Raw genomic sequence first — 12,131 nt, forward strand, 5'->3', positions numbered from 1 at the left:
TGGTCTCCCCTCTCTGTAGTGACACGTGGCCATGTACAGGGAGGTCTTCTTGCGATCGCACGTTCTTCTGACCATCGCTGCCAGCAGTCATGTACATTGGCTACATTTCTGCCAGGTCTCTGCATTATCGCGGAAGGAAGAGCCACTTTCTCGTGCCCCTGTTACACGGTGTCGTTCAAACTCAGTGAGGGGTTGATAATGGCGTCTTCGTCGTCTTTAACGTATTTATGACTAACATCAACTCACCACGTCCAGTCTCAAAGGCAACAATCGCTCACGACAGCTACAGCGTGTATTTAAAGCAAATCTGATTTGCGTCCTCATAGTAGCGCACTCCAATGCGACTGGCGCGAAATTTGAACAGACATCATCTTTTACTTGTAGAAACACATCTACCAACGCTCATTTACGTCGCATAACTTCTTCTTGGTGTTGCGTTTTTTTTCCGTCAGTGTATTTTAAGCCAAATGGTCCAACCGCTTCCATGGTCATAAGTTGTAGTCTGTAACGAAGACAGTTCTTCTTCAAAAACATGCCTTCAAAAATTATCCATTACATATATTATTGACCTCGGAGGAGTTGTCCAATCGGGTAGATTGAAAGACCTCCCTGCCTCACCGGCGTCAGTACTCATCCTTTGCGAAGGGAATCTGTGTAGTGTTGGTGACTGTTATAAGTGCTTGTGTTTTTCTGTTGTTGATTACGGTAAGAGAGAAGTGAGAGGGTGACAGTCGGGGACGGCTCACTACTCTCGAATAGCACGACGGTGGCTCTCGAGCTCACCGTCCTCATCCGAGGAATGGATCGCCGTCAACAGCATCACGTCCCCTCAACCCATGAGGTTTGGAAACTATCCCAGAAATCAGGAATTTAGTACTCCTCATTGCAGAAATACCACCGCTAAAAATTTCCTCCGCCATCAGGATCTGAAATTGTCACCTATGAGTCGAGTGCTACTTTATCGGCTTCAGCATCAGAGTCATAAACTCGAATTACTGACACTGTTAAGACTAATAATCAAATACTCACAACATAAACTGCATGATTATTGCTATTGACATTATTACAAACTTTCATTGTACAGCACGGACACTCAATCGCTGAATGGCAACAAGTGTAAGTATAATTGTAGGAAAATTCATCGATGAACTCGTCACTCAGTATGTCAGTCTTCGAACTGAATAAGTCACTTCCAATCAAAGCTACGACATTAGTTTACACGCAAAGGACCTTCCGCGTCGTTCAGACTTCAACGAAATGACATGTGTTAAGGAAACACTCAGCTATTTCCGACACAATGTTTTGACAAACTAACTTCCCGCCATCCGCTTACATTACGATGTAGTGTCGTCGCTATTTTCTGCCTTCGTTTCAAAATAAGATGTGTTTGTTTTTCGCAGTGAGCAGCTGCTGCTTCCATTCGGTCCCAACAGTCTCATACTGAGTGGACCTGTAATCCTGTCTATTTTGACGGCGGAATCCTCGGAGTGGGCTCTTCTGTCACCGTATTCCGAGGGTGTCAAGTATGCATCCATTTCCGGGCACTACTGAACAATTCTGCCTTGGCGGATACTATTAGGGCTCTCTGCATCCTGAATTTCACGTAGTGGGCAACATGGTGCTTTCGGCTCTCATTTGGGAAATAGTCGTTAAAGTTTCCCATGGGCCAGACAGATGTAAGTTATCCGTTGTTTTCTTAAACAGACTAAGCTAAAATTCGGGATGATATCTTTGAAAAGGGCAGGCACTGCCTGTTTCCTCCCCCAGTCCACGATTGTGCTCCGTCTTTGGTGGCCTAAATGTTGAAGGGACATTTGGCCATAAGCTCCCTATGCTTCTTTCATTATGTTCAGAGCCGTAGGGGAATAATATGCATAGCTAAATGGCACTAACGCAACACAAATGAATCAGAACTTTGTGCACTATGAAGATAAAATGGGTGGTGGTACAGTGGCTAAGTAGAAACGATGCAGCTTGGAGGAACCTCGATTGTAAACCAAGAGTGTTTAACAAAAAGTTCATTACAGATATAAAAGTGACTATTAGTTTATGTGGCATAGTGGTTGATGCTCTTCATAGACAGACCAATGCGTGGCATACGCGTCGTAGAGATATTTAACAAGTGACTATTAGTTTATGTGGCATAGTGGTTGATGCTCTTCATAGACAGACCAATGCGTGGCATACGCGTCGTAGAGATATTTAACAAGTGACAGCCCAATTCTACTGGCGTCTTCATCAAAATAGTTTTGTTATGCTCACTCTCATTCGCAGTCAGTGAATACACTCTAAGAAAGAAAATAGATCCATTTGGTTGCCATTCGAGGCACCTTTACAGCACAGCGAAACGTCGACGATATTCTACGTCTCGTTTTGTTGCCCTTCATGACAATCCATGGTGGGCTTACATTTCAGCAAATTAATGCTCGCCCGGTCACAGCGTGAGTTTCTACTGCTTGCCTTCGTGTTTGCCAATTCCCACCTTGGCCAGAAAGATCGCCGGATCTCTCCTCAACTGAGAACGTTTGAATGGTTCAAATGGCTCTGAGCACTATGGGACTCAACTGCTGAGGTCATTAGACCCCTAGAACTTAGAACTAGTTAAACCTAACTAACCTAAGGACATCACACACATCCATGCCCGAGGCAGGATTCGAACCTGCGACCGTAGTTGTCTCGCGGTTCCAGACTGCAGCGCCAGAACCGCGCGGCCACTTCGGCCGGCAGAACGTTTGAAACATTAGAGGCAGGGCCCTCCAACTATCTCGGAATTTTGGGGACCTAACGCTTCAATTGGGCAGAATTTGGCGCTATATCCCTCAGGAGGACACCCAACAGCTCTATCAATCAATGCCAATCAGAATGGACCAACGCCCTGTCGACTTGCTCAGTTTGTGAGGCCCTTGCTCTGGAATAAATCATCCAGTTTTTTCTGAAATTGTTATCCTATGTTTGTATGTACATGTGCATAATATCTATCGATTTCTGTCCCATTTGGAGAATTCCTTCTTGGTGCCTCATTTCCTTTATCGCAGTGTGTGTGTAGATTTTTCTGTGGTGCTGAGTCATATACAGTGAGAGTAACGTTCTTGATAGAAACAAATAGTTTTTAATGCTGATGCTATCCAATAAGTCAATGCTAACTAATTACACTCTGTAGCGTCGTGCTATGTTGATGTAATTTCTTCACTGATAGTCTTCTTTACTAAGTCTGATCTGAGTCTGAAAGATCACTGAATCTTTGGGGGTTGGGGCGAAGATCTGACTGCTGGGGCTCGTTACAAAGGCACGCCGACGAATCAGAGTTGCGGTCAGTGAGGTCCTGTGAATGTAACGTCGACTGAAGGCGCGTATGCGTGGAGCCCCACCTCAGAGACACGGAGTGATGGAAGTGCGAGCTCGTTGGTGAGATGTTTAAAGGTGCCGTTTCCGGCGTAGCTATGAGCGGAGCGCCGGTTGCGGTCGACGAAGAAGTTCAACAAGCTAAATGTATATATGAAACTGCGCAACAATCATGTCATGACATTATCACACCAGTGATTGAGGTAGCGGAATCACGACCTGACTGTTGCATGGTTACAGGTAAGCAGTTCGGCTTTCTGAGTTTTTTTAAATTGGAATAATACGTCTTTGTCGTCTCTGATGATGTTTCTAGCGTAAGAAGACGGGACGTAAGACAAGGAAACATGCATTACGCTATGGCGTAATGGTCCTACAGCAAAAAACACGAGATCTAAACCTGAGTGCTCCTTTGAATTTCTGAGTTACTTTCCTGTAGCTGATGGTAAATCATCCGGATTGTTTGGCTGTAGTCCATGAAAATTTTCCATTCCAGTATCGTCCAGAGCTGCGCTGGACATCTTCAAAGGTGCTTGTGCTTTGACTGGGTTTCACCCGCATGAGTGATCGTGATTCCGGGGCCAAGAATCTTCGAGACTCAGCGGAACCACGAGTAACTCTGAAGGTGTCTAGTGCAGCTCTCAACGAAACCTTAAGAAGGGTACGTTTCATGGACCACGACGTCTAGGACCTGCAACTTCGTACGGCACGATGACCTCATGTACAAACAGTTTGTGTACAGGATACCGACGTAGGTATCCTACCTTGCTGGGAGAGCCTTTCATGAGAGGGCACACGACGGGTCATCCACTGACCGCAGATACGTTCAGGGCTGCATAGGGGTCGGTACTCGACTCCTTATTGTACTCCCTATATACTCCCTATACACTGCACAAGCACGAAAGGTGGCGCGTGTAGAACTGGCTTTTCAAGCTGCTGATACAGCGCCGCTCATCTGCAACAAGAACGTCCAAACAATGAGACTCGGCCGACAACTCGGGTGCGATGCACTGGGAGCAGGCGTGACGAAGTGGTGACTTAAATTCAATGCCGCCAAGTGCCAATTAGTTGTCTACACCCGCAGGAAACTGCCTCCAGATATGCCGCCTGTAAACACCATTGAAAGCCCCACCTATGGACGAGACGGTGCGATTATCGACCAAAGGCTCATCTGGACGCCACATATTCGTGATGTCTGAAACAGAGCAGTTGGGTGACTCCGCGCCGTTTATCCGCTGCTTAAGCCGGCCGGGGTGGCCGAGCGGTTCTAGGCACTACAGTCTGGTATCGCGCGGCCGCTACCGTCGCAGGTTCAAATCCTGCCTCGAGAATGGATGTGTGTGATGTCCTTAGGTTAGTTAGGTTTAAGTAGTTCTAAGTTCTAGGGGACTGATGACCTCAGATGTTAAGTCCCATATTGCTCAGAGCCATTTGATCCATTTATCCACTGCTTAATCCATAGTCGTCGCTGCCATCTCACCACTGCTTTAAACTTTGGTCAGTGTTGGAGTACGCGGCCGTCATGTGGGGAAGGCAGCTGACTCATACATAGCGGCGCTGCAAAGGGTGCAGAACGGAGCTCTGAAACTCGCTCTGCGCCTCCTGAGAACGAATTCAACTCTTCTGCTGCACGAAGACACTGGAACTCCGGTTTTGCGGTACAGAAACCTGCGGATTACACGTGCCTTCAACGAACAGTCGCGTCAATCCCGCAATCAGATCACCATGGAACTGGTCCACCAACCACACCAAAGACCGACAAACGCACTGGCCTGATCTGCTGCGAGAATAATTTCCTCAGCAGCAACCTGAGGTAAGCTCACCACCACATCACCAGAGGCCAGTATTGCCACGATAATAATTTATTCTGCTGCAGATGAGGACAATCATCCCCACACTACCTGAGACCAATTCAGTAAGTCAAGTAAAACATAATAGCACACTCAGAGGCGTGATTTTGAGGTTTTACCTGTACACATACTGAGCAGGGAGTGCTCGACTATTATTGCGATTGTGATTGCGATGGACCACTACCATACAACCCCGAAGACTTACCAACATCTGAGATATCTGGTAGCGGAAGCTTTCATTTTATGACTTTCCTGCTACCTGTGACCAAAGTAACTTCGGCATGACTCTCCTTCAAAAATGGTTCAAATGGCTCTGAGCACTATGGGATTCAACATCTGTGGTCATAAGTCCCCTAGAACTTAGAACTACTTAAACCTAACTAACCTAAGGACATCACACACATCCATGCCCGAGGCAGGATTCGAACCGGCGACCGTAGCAGTCGCGCGGTTCCTGACTGAGCGCCTAGAACCGCTAGACCACCGCGGCCGGCGCATGACTCTCCTCATTCAGCGTAGAGCCACCTCTGACACAGCGAAAACACTAGACAATTCCTCGAGTTTCGAGACTGGTGAGACGTCGTGTGGTCTCTTTCGGCCCCTTCCGCCCTGCGCAGCACCTGCTCTGGTCAGTGTCCTGACAGCGGCCGCGCGGGTGGTCTGAGGAGCTACGGTGTAACCGATGCCTTTCAGCACTTAACGCTTGTCTAAACTTTATCTGGCCAGCGTCAAAGCGCGCATTTTACATTTCGCCGCTGCATCGGCCAGAGGGCAGCGGCGCGCTGTCGCGGTGCACAAAATATTTTGGGAGCGGGAGTAAATATTGTAATTGGCGCTGCGCGGGCCGGGGCCGTGTTTGCCGGCCGCGCTAAGTGCCCTCCGCCGGCCACCGTATTTGTTTTCATTAAACCGGCCGCCGGCTCCTGGAAGGCGTCCCGCGCGCCGTGTTTACCGTCGCACTCCTAACAGCCGCATTATTCTCTCTCTCGGACCGCGACCGTAAACCCTCACCCACACCCTGCCCAGAATTTTGTGGAACCCCTCTTCTCCTCTTCTCCGCCACAGCCTACTGTATTTCTTCATTTTCTGGCCATCATCATCGCCATCGGTTTTTCTTCACTGCAGGATAAAGGATTCTCCCACCCCACTCCACATTTTCAATTTTTCTGGGACTGCAGCATCATCCGTATCTGAAGTGACATTACAGGTACTGTAAGCCAAAATAGCTGCTACATTGCTATAAGCTTATTTCGGGTCCTTGGCCATTATCAACCTACCTGCAAACATGTGTAGTTGTTAGTGTATATATCTAAGTCCATTTGCAGCTAATAACATTTTTGCATATGTCTGTTATAGTACTTAGTTCCATAACAGATCGTTAATTGTGTCGCTGTGCAATATCTTGGGTTACCGCGTATCGTAGGTGTAGCGCAGACGAAATTAGTATTCTCTAGATATGTAATTTCTCAGCAGTGGAGTTTGTTGTTGAGCAATATTCGCTAAGATCTAATTAATATTTTCCGTAAGTTTGACACCTTCATTTGTCAGCCAATTCAACGATGTTGTATGTTTTGTATTGTATTGTATTGTATTGTATTGTACGGAACTGGGGACCTAGAAACGACGGAGAGGCTTCGTCCCTGCCGTAGCCCTCAGTGGTTCACAACCCCACAACAGGCTACAGCAGCCGGCCGAAGTGGCCGCGCGGTTCTGGCGCTGCAGTCTGGAACCGCGCGACCGCTACGGTCGCAGGTTCGAATCCTGCCTCGGGCATGGATGTGTGTGATGTCCTTAGGTTAGTTAGGTTTAACTAGTTCTAAGTTCTAGGGGACTAATGACCTCAGCAGTTGAGTCCCATAGTGCTCAGAGCCATTTTTGAGCTACAGCAGTCCACTCACCCTACCGCCACCCCACACCGAACCCAGTGCTATTGTGCGGTTCGGCCCCCAGTGTTCGATATGTAGTCTACGTTTTGAGTTGGTTTGTTCGTTAAGAATTATGTCTGGATATGTGCGTAAGTGTATGTAGATTTCTGTTTGCTCTAACAAGTCCATTATTGGGTACATAACACCAAAAGGCTCAATAATGAACTTCTTAGAAGAAGGAAATATATGTTGATAACTTAATTGAAATTATAGAACGCGGTAACGATAATACAAATTTACAGACAAATACAATGCTAGTGAATCTTAGAAAAGAATTTACTACTACCACACAAAACTAAACAGATGAATTAGCCAACTATGTAACCACACAACATCGATCGCTTACCTGACAACTGAAGCTGTCAAACTTACGTAAAATACTGAGTGGATTTTAACGAATATTGTTCAGAAAGAAATTACACTTCTGAAACATTGTACTCATATATTCTGAGAATAACAATTTCGTCTGCGCTAAACCTACGATACACAGCAATACAAGGAATTACACAGTGACAGCGTTAAGAATGTGGTATGGAAGTAAGTACTATGACAAATATATACATAGTTGTTATTACTAGCAAACAGACTTAGATATATGCGCTAACAACTCCATGTGTTTTTAGATACTTTGGTAATGGCATGGACCGAAATAAACTTATACCGGCTTGAATTACCGCGATCGACGGTTTAACATCTGCGTGTGCTTGTAGGCTGAATAAGAGAAGTAGTCTTGTCTCAGCTTGATGGAATAATTTATTTACGAAACCCTGCGGTCGGAACAGACAATATCATACTGCAACCGATAACTCGTGCGAATGCGTGAGAAAAGTTCAGTACGGTAAATTATTCCGTATCTAACACACTTGGATTCACGCTTTCGCCACGGAGTAGAACGTGGAACAGAAATCAACAATCAAAGAATATAACACAGAACAAATGTTGCTTGTATATAGCGTCTCTAGCGTCCAGCGGGAAAGTTTCGCAGCACTGTACTTCCAAACACCCGAGCATGTCACGGCGCTGGACGATGACAGAAGACGCCACATCAGCCCCCATGGTGGAAGCGTAGCGTCATTCCAAATAGCGTGCTGGAAAATTGACATGTCGTCCGCATCTTGAAATGCGTGTTGGTGGGTCAACGGCGGCCGCCGGCAGCGTCGGCGACAACGTTGGCGGAGTGATTGCTGAGTGAGGCGGAAGTCGTGGCAGGTCAGGCGTCGTTGCTTCCGGAACGACGTACGTCGGTTTCACGCGGTCAGTGGAGACTGTAGTCTGTTTCCCATTGATCAAGATGTCCACGTTCTTGCTTCCTCTGGTTACGACACGGTGTGGGCCGGAATATGGTGGCTGGAGCGAGGGTTTAATGTCTTCCGTTCGTAACATGACGTGTGTGCAGGAAGATAGGTCACGATGGACAAACGTGGCTGGAGTCCCGTGTCGGTGAGGTTGTTGCGGACGGAGGCGAGCCACATGTTGTCGCAGTTGGCGGAGAAATTCCGGCTGGTCACCCGTAGGGTTCGGCAGAGCGTCGGTAGCCACGAATTCTTCCTGCAGGCGCAATGCTTCGCCGTAAACCAATTCGGCTGAAGAAGCATCCAAGTCTGGCTTGAATGTGCTTCGGAGTCTAAGTAATACCACAGGAAGTGCTTTGGTCCATGCGGTGTCATGACACATTAGGACAGCTTTTAGGGTACGGTGCCATCGCTCTATTAAACCATTGCTGGCAGGGTGATAGCTCGTTGTCCGTTGGTGAAGTGTGCCACAAATCGAAACAAATCGGACTCGCATTGACGTCCCCTGTCTGTCGTAATGTGCAGCGGGCAACCAAAGCGTGACACCCAGTGTGTGATGAAGGTGATTGCGATAGTTTCTGCAGTAACATTGTACACTGGTGCAGCCTCTGGCCATCGTGTGTACCGATCAATCATCGTAAGTATGTGACTGTGACCATCGGATGATGGCAGTTGGCCAACAGTGTCAAGGTGGACATGCGTGAATCGTGCTGTCGTGATTGGAAAGCTTCCTACCGGTGAGTGGACGTGGCGATTTATCTTGCTAATCTGGCATTTCAAGCAGCATCTCGCCCATTCGCGGGAGTCCGTTTGCATTCCAGGCCACACGTAACGCGTTGTTACTAAGCGTGTCGTAGCTCGTATGCCTGGGTGACGTAGGTTGTGCAGGGAATGGAAAGCGTCCTTCCGAAATTCCAGAGGTAGGATGGATCTCGGCTTCGATGTGGACATGTCACAATATAGCCTTACGTCGCTTCCAGGAATGTCGACCAGTTGCAGGTCCAGCGCTGATTCACCATTTGACAGAATCGCTTGTAATTCCGCATCAGCTTGCTGTGCTGCAGCGAGGTTGGCGTAATCAATCGTACTGGCGATGCTGCTGACTCTGGACAAACAATCGGCCACTACATTGTCGATTCCAGACGCATGACGTATATCAGTGGTAAACTGAGAAATAAACATGAGCTGGTTGTGTTGTCTGGGGGAACAGTTAATGTTGTTCTGACGGAATGCATATGTTAGTGGCTTGTGATCCGTAAAGATAACAAAGTCACGTGGTTTTAGTTGCGGTCTGAAGTACTTGACAGATTCGTAAATGGCCAGATGTTCTCTGTCGTATGCACTCCAAAGTCTTTGTGAGGTTATCGACTTGCGTGAAAAAAATGCGAGTAGCTGCCACGTGTCACTACATTGTTGCTGCAACACAGCGCCGACTGCGGTCTGGCTAGCGTCGACTACCAGTGGTAACGTGGCGGTAGGAGCTGGATGTGCCTTCAGGGCTGCGTTGGCGATGCTTTACTTGGCTGTTTGTTCTGTCCCTGTCGTAGTCGACGCTGTCGATGATCGGCTGCGTGAGCGACGACGGAATCGAAGTCGGCTCCTGTTGTCTGTGTCGCGGCAGTGTAACAGCTCGCTGATTTGCCGTGATAATAAGTCCACTTTGTTGGCGAGAACATCATAATCCGCACGCGAGATAGTTGTCGCCGCGCAGGCGCACGCCGCGGTGGCGGAGCTAACTATTGACGGCATCATTGCCTCTTGGATCTTATCGGCTAAATCGGCCACTGCATCTAAAGACGCGTCAGTCAGTGACACCACAATTGCCTTCACTGGTGGTGGTAACCGGCTGCTCCAGATCGGGCGCAGTAAGCTGTCCGGGACTGTACCTGCGTCTACTTTACTCCGAAGATGACGTAGATACTGTGAAGGTTTCTTATCGCCGATGTCCTCTTGGGTAAGCACCTGCTGGATTCGTTCTTCTTGAGGAGCGGATACGCGCCGAATGAGTTCTGCTTTCAATCGGTCGTAGCTGTTCGTTCCCCGCGGGCTAATTATGATGTCTTGAACCTCAGCGACGTACTGGTGATCTAGTTGGCTGACCACCTGCGCGAATTCGTGGCGTCGACCGTGATACCCGCGTAGGAAAAATTTGCTTCGACTTCAGTAAACCAAAGGGATGGATTGTGCGGCCAGAAGGGAGGTAGTCGCACCGCTAGACGGGCCACGGAAGTATTTGTCGACTCTGGTGGATTCGCCATCTCTATTTCTTGAGAGGACTTCTCGTAAATTCAGCGTGCACGCAGGAGATCACGTCGGGGTCATCACCTTGTCGGTAGCGGTTTGAATTACCGCGATCGACGGTTTAACATCTGCGTGTGCTTGTAGGCTGAATAAGAGAAGTAGGCTTGTCTCAGCTTGATGGAATAATTTATTTACGAAACCCTGCGGTCGGAACAGACAATATTACACTGCAACCGATAACTCGTGCGAATGCGTGAGAAAAGTACAGTACGGTAAATTATTCCGTATCTAACGCACTTGGATTCACGCTTTCGCCACGGAGTACAACGTGGAACAGAAATCAACAACCAAAGAATATAACACAGAACAAATGTTGCTTGCATATAACGTCTCTGGCGTCCAGCGGGAAAGTTTCGCAGCACTGTACTTCCAAACACCTGAGCATGTCACGGAGTTGGACGATGACAGAAGACGCCACACATAGTTGTTATTACTAGCAAACAGACTTAGATATATGCGCTAACGACTCCATGTGTTTCTAGATACTTTGGTAATGGCCATGGACCGAAATAAACTTATAGACAGTGAAAATAACACCTTAATAAAAAGTCTTTGAATATAGTCATTGAATGTAGTAGCGTTTTTGCTTACTATATATATAATGTAAATCTGCATATTGAGCAAGCAGTAAAGGAAACAAAAGAAAAATACGGAGTAGATATTAAAATCCATGGAGAAGAAATAAAAACTTTGAGGTTCGCCGATGATATTGTAATTCTGTCAGAGACAGCAAAGGACCTGGAAGAGCAGTTGAACGGAATGGACAATGTCTTGAAAGGACGACATAAGACGTACATCAACAAAAGCAAAACGAGGATAATGGAATGTAGTCCAATTAAATCGGGTGATGCTGCGGAATTAGATTAGGAAATGAGACACTTAAAGTAGTAAGGCAGTTTTGCTATTTGGGGAGCAAAATAACTGATGATGGTCGAAGTAGAGAGGATATAAAATGTAGACTGGCAATGGCAAGGAAATCGTTTCTGAAGAAGAGAAATTTGTTAATATCGAGTTTAGATTTAAATGTCAGGAAGTCGTTTCTGAAAGTATTTGTATGGAGTGTAGCCATGTATAGGAATGAAACGTGGACGATAAATAGTTTAGGCAAGAAGAGAATAGAAGCTTTCGAAATCTGGTGCTACAGAATAATGCTGAAGATTAGATGGGTAGATCACATAACTAATGAGGAGGTATTGAATAGAATTGGAGAGAAGAGAAATTTTTGGCACAACTTGACTAGGAGAAGGGATCAGTTGGTAGGGCATATTCTGAGGCATCAAGGGATCACCAATTTAGTATTGGAGGGCAGCGTGGAGGGTAAAAATCGTAGAGGGAGACCAAGGGATGAGTACACTAAACAGATTCAGAAGGATGTAGGTTGCAGTAGGTACTGGGAGATGAAGAAGCTTGCACAGGATAGAGTA

Source organism: Schistocerca nitens, chromosome 5 (genome assembly GCF_023898315.1).
Source record: "Schistocerca nitens isolate TAMUIC-IGC-003100 chromosome 5, iqSchNite1.1, whole genome shotgun sequence".
NCBI lineage: Eukaryota > Metazoa > Arthropoda > Insecta > Orthoptera > Acrididae > Schistocerca > Schistocerca nitens.